Raw genomic sequence first — 16404 nt, forward strand, 5'->3', positions numbered from 1 at the left:
CAACAGGAAACAGGGGTAGGAGGACTTTATATGAATTCAGAACACACAATCACTGGATATTTGATAGATTGTGCTGAGCATAAATTATATGCATGATGCACATAACTGTTCTACGGTAATCTGGATATACAAGTTGAATACAGTAAAAAGAGACCATACATCTAAAGATGATAGAAAATCCCTTATTTATTAACACTTAATTGAACTTTTGCTAATTGTAGAACATGCAAACTAAATAGCTATTTCTGAATCATTTCAGATAAATTGTTTACTCCAAATCCACATGCTACTGAGGAAGAGAAGAAAGCAACAGTGGATGGCTACCTTTCCTTAGCAAAGGGCAAACCCCACACACAGTGTGCTTTGTACACCATGCAAGTAATAAATAACTTAAAGTATAATATAGCTAAAAAGGGGGAGATTTATCAAACATTTCACTTCAATGTGACAGAACAGTAATGAACAGTTTCTGGTAGATTGTAACTACTAAAAGGTCTGTACCATGCATATAAAGCATTATCATTTTCACTCTTATCAAGATCACAGCAGAGAACCACAAAAGCAAATAATGGAAAACAAACTGCATGTTCCTCAAGCCATCTTTTCTCTCCAGCACAGCACTACAAGTCTTAAGAGAACTTCAAAATGTCACAAAGAAACTTAATATTTAGGAAGCAGAGTTAAAAAAAAAAAAAAAAAAAATAGCCTGCACAAAACACTTGCCAATGCACTGATAAATCCTATCTTCCTCAAAAATTACCTAATAAATATTACCTTTTTCTTTTTAGTTGAAATTTAACCTACAAGGTTTCAACTAGTAATCAGTGGTGATTCTTAAAATTTGTGGTACAATCTATGACATAATTAAAAATGAAGACTTAACTATCACTTCTGAAATAGTTTTGGGATGTAGGGTTGTATTTTGGGTTTGTTTGGTTTGGAGGTTTTTTGACATTTTTAGGGTGGTTTTTTTGTTTTTGTTTTTTATTAGCTAGCTAACCAATAGAAATTTTTATGCAGCCAGATTTTTAGAAGGATATAGAGACTGATTTTAAGTATTGTTTACTTTTGATAAATTTAAAATTACTTCTACTAGAATATATGTAAGTATAATGAGATTATGAAGGCCATCTTACATAGTAGCTGTCTGAATACAGAAACCAAAGAGGCCCTTTCCACTCATGTGTGACATGTACACTAATATCCAACATTGATATTTCATTATCTTGGTTCAGTTTCAATTCAGATTTCTCATTTCATTTACAAAAATCTGCTGTTATTCCACTTTCCTTAAAATTCTCTGATAATTGTGAAGCTGCCTGTAGAATTTGCATGATCACCTCTTACACCATATTTTTCTGAAAAGTTACAGCAGACCACATTCTTATGGTTTCAACTTTTCTTGCTAGTAGATGGCTAGGTGGTCCCAAAATTATTTCACACTGTGGTTGGTAAAATATGGAGCAAATGTATTTACATTTCAATGCCCTGTATCTGTTCAAGAAGCAGTGAGAACATGTCATATACACACACCCATAAAGCACCAAACTTGCAAATATACAATGGATAAACTTAACTTTCTTCTGAATTATAAATGATAAATTTAATTTTCTTCTTCCTTTCTTCAGAAAGGAAAAGGAAACAAATCCCTGTAATAAACTGCAGTACTGAGCTCTCCTTGTCTTGTCTTAAGCAAGAGAAATGAGTAGTTACACAGGTATCATATAATATGAATTCCCATCCTTAACAAACAATAAATTACTTCCATATAGGCCAAATCAGTTCAGGGAAGACTGAAAATCAAAGACTGAAGTGCAACTTCAAATTTATATTCCATAAAAAGACTGAACTTCCAAGTATTGCTGCTTTGTGCAGTAAAGGTTTTAGATGGAGGAAGGTGGGGAAAAACACATTTTCAAGACATCTTTCCTCTTACCACAGCACCACAATCTTAAAGACAGCCTTGAAATGATATTTTTGCATCTTCAAACTAGAGTATTAGTTCTTTGCACAATCAGATTTCCAGACTGAAAACCCTAGAACAAGTAAACAAGCATCATTTTGAAGACTGAAGGAAGCCAAAGCATAAGTGTATATGTTTGTTTGTATATATATTGAGAGAAAATCCCCCCAGAAACTTGAGGTGATCCAGGCTCCTATAACACTTTGGTGGTTTGAAAACTGAAGTACAGGTTGGTGCAGAATTTCATATGCATAATTTTGTGCAGTTCCATGCCTGTTTTACTTCACTGGGACTCATGGTGAAGGATAAATGAAATTGCACATCAAAATGGATAACACTAAAAGCCAACAAGCACAAAACTTCAATGCCCAGCACAGACATTATCCTCTGCTTTCAGCTGGGTTTGATGATGCTCAGGGAAAGTGACAGACCACTTTCCAGCTGCTGAATGTCCATCCATCTTGAACAACTGTATGTGCATTGCAAATATTCTAATTTTAAACTTTGGAGAAACTCTGGAATTAGATACATGGCTGAAATCTGTAGAACAAGACTTTATTCAGAGTGCTGCTAACTTCTCCTTGGACAGTTCTGACACTTTGTTAATTCCCAGATGTGTGAAACCAAAATGGAATTTCCACAGCTATCCAGAGAAGTAATTTTAGATATGGCTGGCCTTAAGGAAGACTTAATTTACCTATATATAAGGAACTTTTTAAAGTATACAATTTTCTCTCTTGTAAAAGAGAGGGCAAATCTAAGTGCTGTGTCACTCTTCTGATAGATGAAGTGGAGCTTCTTCTGGGTCACAAGTCCTCTTAATCAAATAACCACTAGCTACAAACCTACAGAAGTCCACAAACAGGAACTCTTACTACATAGCTATCAAAGCCCCACAACAAGCTTCCCATGGCCACATGAAAAGCTCACTAACAGTATACAGTATTTGTGGCATTACCCATATAGCCTTATTTCCCAAGTGATCATATGAAAATTTAAAAATCCAGTGTTACTAGGTAATTTCACTACCACCTCTGTAGTGCCATTCCTTATCTAGAATGCCTACAGGCAAAGAGAAACTCCAGGTTTTCCCGTATTTTACTATCTTCACATCACATTACTGCACATACACATACAAAATGACAGTGTTTTTATCTACTGGCTCTCATATTATCTCTTTAAAATGCTAAAAGACAAGTATGAAACTAATATTTAAATGACAATGCCAGTTATTCTGTAAAAGAAAGAAAAACAAGCTAAACACAGTGTCTCCATATCATGCTTCTATGCCTTCCTTAAAACTCTTTATATACTTGGAAACCATTTTTGCATCCCTATTTCATAATGAAATAAATGTTTATGCCACAGCACCTATGCTGAAGAGAACAGATAAGGTTGTGTTAAAGTTTTATCACTGAGTGTATTAACAAAAATGTTACAGGGTTTAATAAGCACTATTGAACTTTCATAGAGACCAAGTCAAATGTTTGAAGCAGGATGTCCCACTGTATTCCTCACACATTGTTCACATAAAATGATCCAGAAATGAGACAATTAACTATTGAATCTTTGTCATTATTCTTCCTCATTCAAGAGGGGGAAATATTTGTTCCTCCTCATCCCTTATCTAATTCATCCTATATCTTCAGTACATATTTTACTAGGTATAGGTTAGAATGGAGCTAAATATACTTGTTCAACCACAACAACCCTCTGTTAAGCACCGTTTCTCCCGAAGTCCACCAATATTATCTCCTGGGCAGAGGATGATATCTGCTAAAGTGACAGCACATGGTTTCATCTACTGAGTTCTGTTGAAATGATCCAGGCTTACAAAAAGCAAAACAATTTAAGGAATAAACAAGTAATCCCATACTTTGACAGCACTGAATTAGGAAGCAGCTACACATGAAGCTGGTAGCAATAAGGGTACAGTAATCAAATGTAGGAAATAAACTTTGCTAATTTCAAACTTTGTTGAGTTCAGCCAAAGCCTAAGAGATAATCATGGCTATAGAACATGAGGCCATCTTTGGTGCCTACTTTACAAGTTGAGCAAGTGAGAAAACCCTCTGCATGCAGAGCCTGCAGTTTGCAAAGGGTCACAACATGGTCAGTCAATACCAATCTTCCCTGCAGCACTCAAAAGGACTTCTCAATGAGGACTATTTCCATGACAATTTTTAGCTTTATACTACCAGCTGGTTCCAACACAGAAAAAAAAAGTAAAAGCTGTAGATTGGTGGGACATCCCACTTATCTTCATCCAAACACTGTTCCCCTTGGAGAATTGCTCCAGCTTAAATTAAGAAATAAGCCTGGGGAAAAAAATATCTGCATAAAATTTAAAAATAACAGGAAGTTACTGACCAGAGTTCAAAAAGAAACATGTCTGTAAGGTTAACTACAAGTACCTGTTACTCCTTGATAAAGTTCCTTCACACACAACAAATCAATTTGTGGCACTGGTGCTGCTGGAACACAGTAGCCAGTAGACAACCCTTAAAAACTACACAATCATTTCTGTACTAGATGCAAAAAGAAAAATCTGTCAATATAAGAACACTGCTGATTCCAGATGCAATACAGTTGTTCAGGACACTGAATGACTGAAAGTCATTCCTGCTGTTGTAGAAAATTAGAATTTTTTATGAACTGGTAGTTTTTTAAGCTAGAAGGGATGGCCTGCGTACTTCACACCACTCTTGATTTCGCATCAGTAATTCCTACAGTTGAAGACTTCAGAATGAAAGAAATGAGCTTTGTCACACTTCCAGACATTGACAGAAGAACTTAAAATTTTAAGAAAGTAGAATTTGTGATAAAGATTCCTTCAGAAAATGCCACAGACTGCAAAACGACAAAGAATGCAACTGAACATCAGATACCATAAAATCTGTTTATACAGCCTTAATTTATTCTCTTTAATAAATAACAGCTTTTAAAAGGACTTAACATGCAACCTCAGTAAACATACTAAGAAACCAAGAGTACTAAGAAACCAATCTGGACCACTGATGCAGTAAATCAGAAGAGTTAAACAAAAAATACACAGTCTAAATTGTCCCCAAGCAAACAAAAAAAATCCCCAACAAAACAAAAGGCAAAAAACCCCACCTGAAACTACTTTAGAGACACTTTCATCAAATGTTACTTAAATAAATATGAAATACAAAAAATCCAAAGAATATATGGAATACAAAAACCAAACCCTCAGTGGAAGTGTGGATACTAATCAATATTCTGCAGTTTCAGCAAATGAGGATTAAATACATTCAGAAACACACCAGCTCTGCTCGCCTTCCTCTTTCAGGTGTGGACAGATGCACATTTAGAACTTGCTAAAAGTCAGTATTATCGTTCACCCACGTTCACTCACTGGAGCTGCTTCTGCAAAAGGGAAGCTACTATCTTTTGAAATAAATACAGATATTAGAAAAAAAAGGAGAAACTTATTTTAGGACGAGTAATTAATTATCTTTATTATTTCACAACAAAGTTTAAAACAGTATTTTAAGAAGTTAGCACCCTTCTTAAGCAAAGTTATTACTGGATATTACTGTAATATAAAAGAAGTACAAGAAAAGAGTCCAACAGACATGAACGCTACCACCTGCCCCTCCCATCCCTCCACTCTTACCCAACATATTCAAGTGGATCTTAATCCTAATTATACAGGTCCATATAGGACAACATTACAGTTCACTATTGTCCAATCATCTACCTTTCATGCTTCTGGCATCACTTGCTGAATAAACCCCACCCTACTGTTGCAGCCCTGACCTGTCAGAAGCTTCCAGCAGACCAGAGCCAAATCATTTTACATACCGCTTTAATCTTTGTGTTTAATTATTCTTTATGGTCTTAATGAAACACATGACATGTCACCCTTGATTGCTCTTCCTTCTCCCAAAATTCAAGTAGATTATTGCTAGACTCCCAGTCTCTTTCTGAATAATTCCAAAACACATTTTATATGTACACCAGTAATTAAGTATTTTAAAGTTAATTCTTGATCATCAATAGCTATACACACCTGACTGCACTATCTACAGGAACAACGTTTTCATATTACTTTTTGCTGTCACTCTACTTCATTCCCCTGTGTTTAACCTTGAAACCTGAATGACAATGCTTCCTACATCACTGCCTGCAGACATTCACACTGAAGCTGGAGGAGCTGAAGTATCAGTGCTTGACAGGGTTTGCTCTTTGATCAGCTCAGGTGGTGCAAAGCCAGCTGTCTGCAGTTATTCTGTTGCCCAGGGAACAACAACTGAAGTGTGTACTTCCTAAATCTGCACAGGAGGCCCTTCTGCAGCATTGCCACAGCAGCTCGTGCTGTGCAAGGCTGAAGTGGTGAAGCTGCTATAGCTACAGCCCAGCTGGTGCCCATTAGTGCTCTCAGTATGACAGGAACAAGCAGCTAGTGTTCAGAACCCTCCTCCTTTCCACTGACAAACAGTTAGCACTCTTCCTTACCAATCAATGTGAACATTCTTCTTCGAGTTTAATAGAATTAAGAAATAAAAACAATATATCTCAGGTATGCATATTTTGTTTTAAAAAAGAATATGCCTTTCATCCTTTTTCATCAATTAATAAAAAAAAAACTGTATTCTGTTTATTCAACATCACATCCTTCACAGGCAAAAAAAGAGGGGGAAAACAGGGGTAAGTAACTTCATCTTTTGTCCTAAAAGCCTATGCAGTCCTTGATTTTACAATTTTTCTGAAATACAGAAGGTGAGATATATGTAGGAATAAAGAGCTACAAGCAATTTCATTTTTCTTTCCATTACTTAAATGCACTTTTTAGCTAACAAAAACCAGACATTGATTTTCAAAAAAACCCACTGAACAAAACAAAAACAAAAAAAAGCAAACCCACGAAACATGGAAACACAGCAGCAGCAGCTCACTCTTTATCCTAATAATAATATATGTTTGCATTGTATACACAGATGTCCAAGGAGGTTTTAAAAACCTCACCTGCTGCACACTAACGCAGCTGGAACGATCAAAGAGTGTGCAAAGGCGTGGGGTATGACATGGAGAGACAGGTAAACCCATCATTTTCTATGGAAGAACAGGAGACAGTGTGCAGAAAGCAGGCAGTCAAACTGGAAAAGGCATAATTCGCACTTTTTTATAGTCTGATGCTTCTTATGCTATCCCAAGGTGATTTGAGACAATGTTTCAGCACAGATCTTTTTTGATTATATACTCTGCAGATATACATCTGTTTGAGGGAGGTCAAAATTTACTGATTGCACTTCTGGAACTCTGCCATACGGGGACAGCCCAAGCAAAGAACTGCAACCATTGCTATACTGGTAAGCTGAACTCTGCTCCTCAGGCAGAATTTGGCTGCAATAATGTAAAAGCTGCAACAACAGTCAGAACCACACAAACAAAAGGGTACTAGCTGGCCATATAAAAATAATTTGTGAGATTTAACTCTGTGCTGAGGAAAGCTGCACAGTATACCAATAAAACTTAATGAGGGATATTTACATGTTGGCTTCTATCACCACAAAGGCAAGCGGAGCTTAACAGCATCGTCCACATTGCTACTTTTACACACACAACAGTTGTCTCATGGAGGCACCATGGCAGCTGTCAGTGAAATAAGGTGAAATGAAACCAATGCACTTAAATTCCCACTTGATATTTCATAAAGAATTTAAAACTGCACTCCTTAACAAGTTGATGGAAACTGCAGACCACTTATCCCCCTGTTGAATCAGGCACCTTAACAGACAGTTACATATTCAAGAGTATATCTATATAACCTCAAGCATTCCCATTCTACTCCATAGGAGTTCCAAAGTCAAATATAACTTTTGTAATAAAGTCTGCCTCAAGCAGGACAAATACCACAGATTACGCAGTTTACATGGCTGCCTCAAGCTTGACAAATCAAGCTTGACGTAACCACCAGCTCAAGTGGAAAAGGTAGGTTCACTAACCCCTTACAACAGCCTTCCATCAGCCTTCCATGGTCTCCACTTAGTACTTCCCCTCAATAGAAATCCAGATGTGTGGCCACAACCAGCAGACACAAAATTTCTTCCAGCAATAACTTGGGATTCAAAGCTTAGATGTCGGAATCGTGATATGCTTGTATCTTTACATTAACTAGACAATTTGGGTAGCTAGCTTCCAGATGTGCTCACACATCAAGCAAAAGAAATTAATGGAAGAAAATAATTATAAACAACTACTAGCTAGATACGCTATTTTGAGATACACTCAGTTTTCTGTTCATTAAGTCAGTTAAAAGTGCTACAATAAGAAAGGTATTTTTACTAATATAAGAAAAATAAGTTGTGGTTGGGATTTTTCTTAGTTCAAGGTATCAACTACTAGCACATCCAAAAGTCTACAGAAAAAGACTAAATATTGCCCTACGTTAGTCAGTAGTTTTCTCAACTAGGGGCATTCAAACAATACATCATGTTAGTTGGCTGCTAATAACTATGCAGTTCTCATTTGTTTACACCTCAGAAACACTCACAAGAGAGAAACCCCATGGCATTTTTTTATTGAACTCAAGTGCAGAAAGATATGTAGCTCCTTCCAAAAAGGCTTATAATCTAAGAAAAGTAATTATGAAAACATAACCAAATAGAAACAAACCCAGAAATACTTTGGCGGTCAAATCTTGAGCTCAGGGATAGGAAATTCCTTTGCTAGTACTGACCAAGTACACCGTATATTAATGTCAAATACAGAGTCTTATTGGTGTGTACAATCTCACTGGGATTAGAGGTATGGATCTTTAGGAGGGATGGATCAAGAAGGTGAGAAGGGAGAATCACCCTTTATGAACAGCAGCAACTAGAGTGTATGGAGCTCCCAGCTCAAATGAGAGATTATGGTTTAGGATTAGAAGGTAGACCAAAGCGGCAACACGCAGTTGGTGTCTGCTAGAAGGATGAAACAAAGGATAACACAATCTTCTGACAATGAGAAGGAGTTTCATATTTATAGTCTTGGTCCTTGTGTATGACTTTAATAAGCTCAGTGTCTAGTGGAGGGGTCTTTGCTATCCTCAGGATTGAGGGATCCCAGGCTGCCAAGACCAGTGGGAAAGTCAAGTCAGGAAATATTTAAAGAAATTGGATCCCAGTAATGCATCCACAAGAACTGATAAATGGATAATGTATTTATGAGGCCAGTTTAAATTAACTCTGAAAGGTCATGGTGCTGGAGAGAGGTTCCTGAGGACTTTGAGAAAGTAAATGGCATTCCTGTTAGTCTACTAGATGGCATGTGCACCCACAGTGGAGATCATAAAACTATGCTGAGCTGCAAAATAGTCACAATATCAAAAGAGACACAAATATTAATCTCAAATTCTCATACTTCCTGTAGCTGTCATTCAAATTGCTGCTGTAGCAGAAATGTCCTAAGTTTTACGTCTAATGGTCAGAAACATTGATGCTTGTTTGATGACACATAAAAAAGCCCCACCTCATACACACAAGAGAATTAAGGCTGCAAACTATCACCCAGAATCAGGAGAAAAATCTCAAACTAAAATAGTCTTCAAAACATTTTAACATGTTTTCATATGACGACATGAAGATAATAGAATATGCTACAGAATTGATGTCATCATATAACTACAATAACTCAAGATTTGCTACTTTATAAAAAAATTATCATTTTTCTAACTATTTAAGCTGTTGCTAGTACTTGAATTGTGATGTTGACAAGTCAGCAAGAGGGGGGAAAAAAAAGAAGAAATAATACCCTAATAATTCTCTTAAGGGTATGAAGCACAAGACACTCCCTTGGCCACTCCAGCTTTCCAGGAAGGATGGGATAATGGAAAAAGAAAGCAGGCTATCTTTTCATGGTAGAAAGAATGTCACAAAAAATGGAATGCAAAAAAAGTGAGGTTGCAAAATGTCTTAACATTTACTAGAAGGAACTTGCACTTGCATTATTTGGAAATAACTCTGAAGTCTAATACAAAACTAGACTAATATAGAGAAAAGCACGCCTTTAACTTTCACTTACACAACAAACTCATTGCACAAGAATGCCTAAACACAAACTGTAAGAATTTAGGTGTTTCTGCAAAATGTTACTTAGTGCAACAATAGCATTGACTGGAGATAGCAAAAGAACGCATTCTCTTGCAGTCTTTTACATTAGTTGAGATCAATATTTGAAAATAGAGTTTAAAAACTACTTCAAATTAGAGGCAGAAAAACACGTCTTTTGTTCTAAGTTAAAAAAAAATTAAGAAGAGGAAGAGAATTAAACCTTCTAACAGTGAAAGAGAGCAGTCTGATAATTTAAGAGATTATCCCTCAGTGACAGCACTAATTCAGAAGCATTTTATCTACTTTCTGCATTTAAAGCACTCTTTTCAGTATCAGGACCATTCTGCTATACTTGAATTTCTGTCATTTTCTCTCCTCCCTCTTCTGACATTCATTTTCTTTTGCTTCATACCAAAAATGTTGCAATTATCCTGATAATCGCTGTCAAATAAAGATGAGATTCTAAATCAAGGGATAACAAGGATCTGTGCTTCAAGTTAATTATATTATACATGGTCCATGGTCCCCCAGCTCTTACACTTTTCACTATGCATCTGCTCTTACACACTGGCTGAGAATTGCTGAGCTTAACTCCTACAGCAGTCTCACATACAAGTAAGGTTATAGCACAGACTATGATATGACAGCTACATTACCTCTCATCTGGACAGAACTCAATATATATCTATGTATACAGCCCTTCAAATTTGAACAGAATTAACATAGAACAATTTCTCAAGCTGTTCATCACTTGGGTAGCATTTTTTCATCACATGGATGAAATAGTCAACCATTTCATTTAAAATCTTACTGCAAGCTATTTGTAAAGAAACACTGAAATCACATAACAGCTAGAATTCCTAGGGAAAAAAAAAACATTAAAAGAACATTAAGAACATCAAGGACATTTATTTCTTCCTTCAAACTATGGGAATAAATCTTCTTCTGTACATCATACCACTACTGCTGAGAAGAGGGAATGTTTAAAGATGCATTCAATTTCTGTGCCCATTTTAATGACTGTAGCATATCCCATGGCTGTACCAATGATTTCCCTACACAGAGTGCTTTCATTACAGCAAGGCAAAAGTGTCACCTGCTGTCTTCAATACTAAGCAGATGAAGCATCACCAGCAGTATTATTTCCAGTATCCTTACTGATGAATTTTCTCTGCAGAAAGTTTTTTTAATACACGAGTTCACTGTGTGTAAGTGCAATGCACCAAACAGCCATAACTCATTGATTTTAAAGGCAAACTATTTCCAACAAAATTAAACACCAGTTTTGTGTTTGTATGCTCTGAATCCATAAATGCAAGCTATTTGTATGAAGTCTTCATAACCACTGCACCAGGGCACCTATCTTGTTTGAAAAAATCCAAGTGAAAACCAGGATGTGTGCACACACATGCCTGCCAGCATGTGGAAATTTGCAGGTAACAGCTTTGTCCAGTCACACTTCCTCTTGCCCTCTGGTGGCTTTCAACGTCCCTACATGAAACAGAAGTGCAGAACCTATTTTTTGCAGGAGTTTAAAAATACATTTGAACTAAGACAATAAGTGTGTTTCCACATATGTTTCCATGGATTTGAATAAGAATTTGAATTCCTAGGAGAAGCAGGGACAAGCACAAATACAAAAGATGACAGCAACCTAGAAACTTACTGATTACGCTTTTAAATTTAGATTAGATAAAGATTCTGCTTTTAAATTTAGTTTTATCTCTTCCAAGTAAAAGCAATTAATCTAGCTTTATCTCATGGATTTAAAACAAAGATTTATCTGAAAGGCCAAAGTTAAAACCAGAGGAAGCATTCCACTGTGAGCTCCTGAAACAGCATGATTAGTCTAACAGTGTCAACTACCTAGTCTTGCAGACCTGGCACTTTCAGGTAATTTTATGCCATGGAAAAGGTGAGAATAGAAGGACTCAAAAGATGAGCTCCTCTGTTTACAAAACTTAGTTAATGCATGTAGAGAAAAACAGTTCAAGCCATCCCAACATGATGCTGTACTCTAAAGTGGTAGTTACAGTTCAGGAAAAAGCTTTTTTATCAAGATTGACAGTTTCCTGAGCCTTATGTGCAGCAGTAGATGAGGGAGCCAGCAAAACATTGGCATCCTTACAAGGGCACTGAGAATAAAGAGAAGTGATTGTTTCACAGCCCCATGAAAACCTGATAAGCCTTTCTATGAACTCAAAAATCACCAAGCTGGCAAACAACTCCAGCTCATGATCTGATTCAGCATTTGGTATCTGAAAGCAGATAGAAAAGAAGTACCTTCTTCAGAAGAAAGAACCAGTACAAATTAAGACAATTATCATTGCTAGAAACTTAATTTTGCCTCAATGAATGCATGACCATTATACCCAGTAATTAAACATTCTCTTCAGATTGAGCAGCATGAAGCTTTCGCTTTAATTCATCAAGATTCTTTAAGAAGAGCCTCCACAACACCTACTAATCCTTATCACAACAAAACCACCCCATGGCACCAGACACTGTAAAAATGCAATACAAAAAAGGATAACTGTTTCAAAATATCCTCTTCTCTAGAAGGCTGAAATTATCTCTAAAATTATTGCTCTTAAGTTTGTGAAATAAGTCACATAACAGAACCATTGTATTATTGAGATCAGGAGAACAGAAATTATTGACCAGATCTTCATACTATAATTTATTTTATATACATATTTATCATGCCTTTAATCTAATTTCTGAAGTCCTTGTATGTTTCTCTTCAGTAAATTCTCCAAAACAAACAGTCTCTGTATTTTATAGAAGTCTGTAATGGAGAACTATGACAGGTATTTTTTGGCAATTTATGACTTAAAATAATGTCAAGTACAGGTCTACAGCCCTGAGGCCAGAAAGCACAATCAAGCTGAATTTTTTTGCAGGCTAAATTAAAAGAAAGAGGCTACACTCCAACTACTCATGAATTTCCTGGTCTACATCATTGTCTGAAAGTACAGACAATGTAACTTGGCCCACACCAAAACTGCTCAGGGAGCACCCTCATAGTTTAACAGTAGGCCCTACTGCAAGTCAGTCCCTAGGTCAATGCCATGGCCTGTTCCAAGTTATTATAATACATATATAACCTTATATCAGTCTAATATCCTGAGATTATTTATTTTACTCTACAGGTTACAATTTCCAGTAAAAATTTTTATTATAGCAATATTGCTGTAAAAAAACCAACCAAACAAACAAAAATAAAACCCCAACAAATATGCAGTCAGCTGACTGATACCAAAACCTGATTATTCAACATTAAGACTTTCACAGTTCTATCCCTCGCAAGTTCTACCCCTCACAAACTAGCAGGTAAGGGTTGTTTTCTTAAATTGTTTTCAGTGTTGATACAGCTCACACACACACTTTCCACATCAGCTTCCACCCTACCTGACACCATTACAGTAAATCATACCAAATGTCAGACTTTAATGCTGTTATTTTTATCGCCTAGATTGTGACATACTAATTTTCAGGTTTTCAATTACATACAAGTACTCTTGTGGTCATGAAAATACCCTTGCAACCCAATTCATAATTGCATAAATAATCAGCATTATCGTTCCGTTTAGTTTGCTGGCACAGTTTAAAACAGCTAAAAGAGAAGCTGAAGTCTCTAGACCACTGTTCTTCTGATAGCAACAAAACTAAAACTTGGCAAATTATTTCACCGATCCTTTCAGTAAATGCCATGGAAAGGAAGAAAACAGGAAAATAGCAGAAGTTGCCACAGATAAAGAAGAAACAAAATGCAAAACCAAAATGCTAACCAAAAACCAAAATATGCAGACATTTAACCACCACAATAGATTTTTGTATGGACAGACACCAAATGTCTGCTAACACCTAGGAATGTTATCCCTAACATTTCTCAATCCTCCCACTGACTGACTGCCCAAAAGCTATTTTACCATGCCATACCTCCTTGTGTTCTCACATATCCCTTACCTGGTTTTGGGATCTCCTTATTTCTCCAACTCTACCATTGCCTTAATTTCCTCACTTTGTCTTTCAGCAAGCATTTCCCCTATTAGACCCTTGACAACAACAGTACAGCTGTCTACAATTAGGCTGTGAGACATGGTCCTTTACTCTTGCCCCTCCAAGCATATCTTTCTCCTGCACCTATGGTAGCTGCATACAATCACATCCTAAAAATTCACCTTTGCAATAATGGAAACCACTACCCAGATCCAACTGCACGTTCAGCAGGCAAACTATTTTCCATCTATGCAGAGTTTTTGGTCTGGATCATTTTTCTATTTCCTCTCCTTTATCTCCCCATCATATCATGCAAACTCACCAGCAGTTTGCCTTAACCCATAACTTCCCAAACAATTTTACCATTGCTAAGTTTCTATAGAACATCTAACAGAACACAGTAACTACCCAAGCAGCTGGCCATTATACAGTATCAAAATCCAGACAAGCCACTAGTTTCTTTGCTGACATGCTAAATAGATTAATCTGTATCTCAGAGCAATGCATAAATCTGGGGGTTAATTCTAGCTTATTGGATATAATGAAAGCTATATTCAGAGTTTGCAAATAATGCTGTAAAAACTATAATTGTATTTATAAAACATTATTTTAGAATGACAGCTTTCCCCAAATTCATCACCATGATCATTCATTTCAACAGCTTTACTTATTCTGGTCCACAGAGACCAGATCCAAGAGTCACTCGAAAAGAACCATCCATTGCTGGCAAACTGGCAAATGGCTGCAGAACTCTTTAGACAGCTTACAGAAAAATCCCCCTGAATTCCCCATTCCTTTAATGATGTAGCTGAAGTTTACTTTATAAGTCCACAGGAAATAGTCTGCCTCCATTTTAACAGTATCCCAAAACAGCAGGTGAGAGACAGGGAGGGATGTATCAACAAGGCAACAGATCAAAAAGAAGCTCTGTATGAAACAAAGCAAATTCAAGGCATGACTCCCCCCAGCCCCCAAAACCACAGACAAGCTGCATCCACCACTGCACATCCACCTAACTTGGAAATTTTTCAAACACTTTGTAACAGGGTATGATAAGCTGGAATGACAAAAAGGGCATCATCAACATATTTCCAATTATTACCCAACATCATATTAATCATTGTATCAATATAGGGATCCAAATTTCTTCAGGCATTTGTAGAGCTGAGGCTTCCATCACCTACTTTACATACAAAAAATATTAAACACACCCCAGCCCGTTGACTGTTGGTATTTCTTGCTGCCTCAGAACATTATTAAAAGTCTATGAAGCAGCTTTTTGAATTCCCCTGCTATAGCCTGAAACTTGGGGAATACTGAGACTATATCTAGATAATTTTCCAATGGAGTCTAGCACTCTGTCAGGTCTCCACTGTTCAAGTTTCCAAGTGACTCCCCTTTAGTGTGATTTAGAGGGTTTTGTCAATACACTTTTTCACAATGAAAAAATTATCCTAGAGTAGGCTAGGATGTTCATCTGAATAATGAAGCAAGCATCTTTCAAACTTGCAGTAGGGAATACACATGTGAAATGATTTTCCCCCTAGCAGTAGAAGAGAGCACTTGGTTAGTTACCAGCTTCTTGAAGACTAATTTATCTTCATTTTTCAACTTATTATATTTAGTGTACCATTATTCTCATTGGTTCATATCATTATTTGGAGGGTACATTCTTGACCCTCAACCCACCCCATAATTTTTCTGTTCTGATATTTAAATGTGGATTTCTACTAAAAAATGCTATGATCTTCTTAATTACGTTGTCACCTTTCTTATTCACTTTTTAGAAGTGCCACTTCTGTCCAATTTTAATTTCATGAAAGTAATAAAAAAGAGAATAGTCAACTAACTACAACTAGTCAGAACAGCAAGAAAGGAGAAAGGTGTAAAGTTCCTAGGATTGTTCTGACAGGGATTTTCCACTAAATACAGCATCCTCCATTTTAATTCTGGGCTACTATAAAGCAAATTATATGACTTCTGCTTTGCTGAACATAACTTTAGGATATTAGTAAGTATCTTAGGCAAACAAAAACATATAAATTTTCAGAGATTAGGCATTAAACAAATTATAATGCAACTGTAGCACTCTAGCTTATAGTCACTTTTATTATCATCACCAAAAAACCATCTCTAAATTGCATTGTTCTCTAAGAATTCAACATTTTAGTTTTTTAAGACCTAATCTGTCTCATACTGAACTTTAACAATCTAATTTAACTTCTAAAGCTAGAAGACTACCAAACTCATTTCTCCCCTTGATTTTTACTTACTTCAAAGCTGGCAGTAACAATCTTATTCTCTTCAAGAGGAAAAAAAACACCCCTGTTTTAATTCGGTTGATTTGCTGTATTAGAAGAGAAAAACTATGCATCAACA

The 16404-nt window shown here is 36.4% G+C and overlaps 1 protein-coding gene across 2 annotated transcripts in view; it reads right to left on the reverse strand.

The window, feature by feature from the left end:
• EIPR1 (EARP complex and GARP complex interacting protein 1) overlaps window positions 1-16404 on the reverse strand; it is a 73961-nt gene that overhangs the window by 39758 nt on the left and 17799 nt on the right. The gene's annotated exons all lie outside the window — the stretch shown is intronic.

Source organism: Vidua macroura, chromosome 3 (genome assembly GCF_024509145.1).
Source record: "Vidua macroura isolate BioBank_ID:100142 chromosome 3, ASM2450914v1, whole genome shotgun sequence".
Lineage (NCBI taxonomy): Eukaryota > Metazoa > Chordata > Aves > Passeriformes > Viduidae > Vidua > Vidua macroura.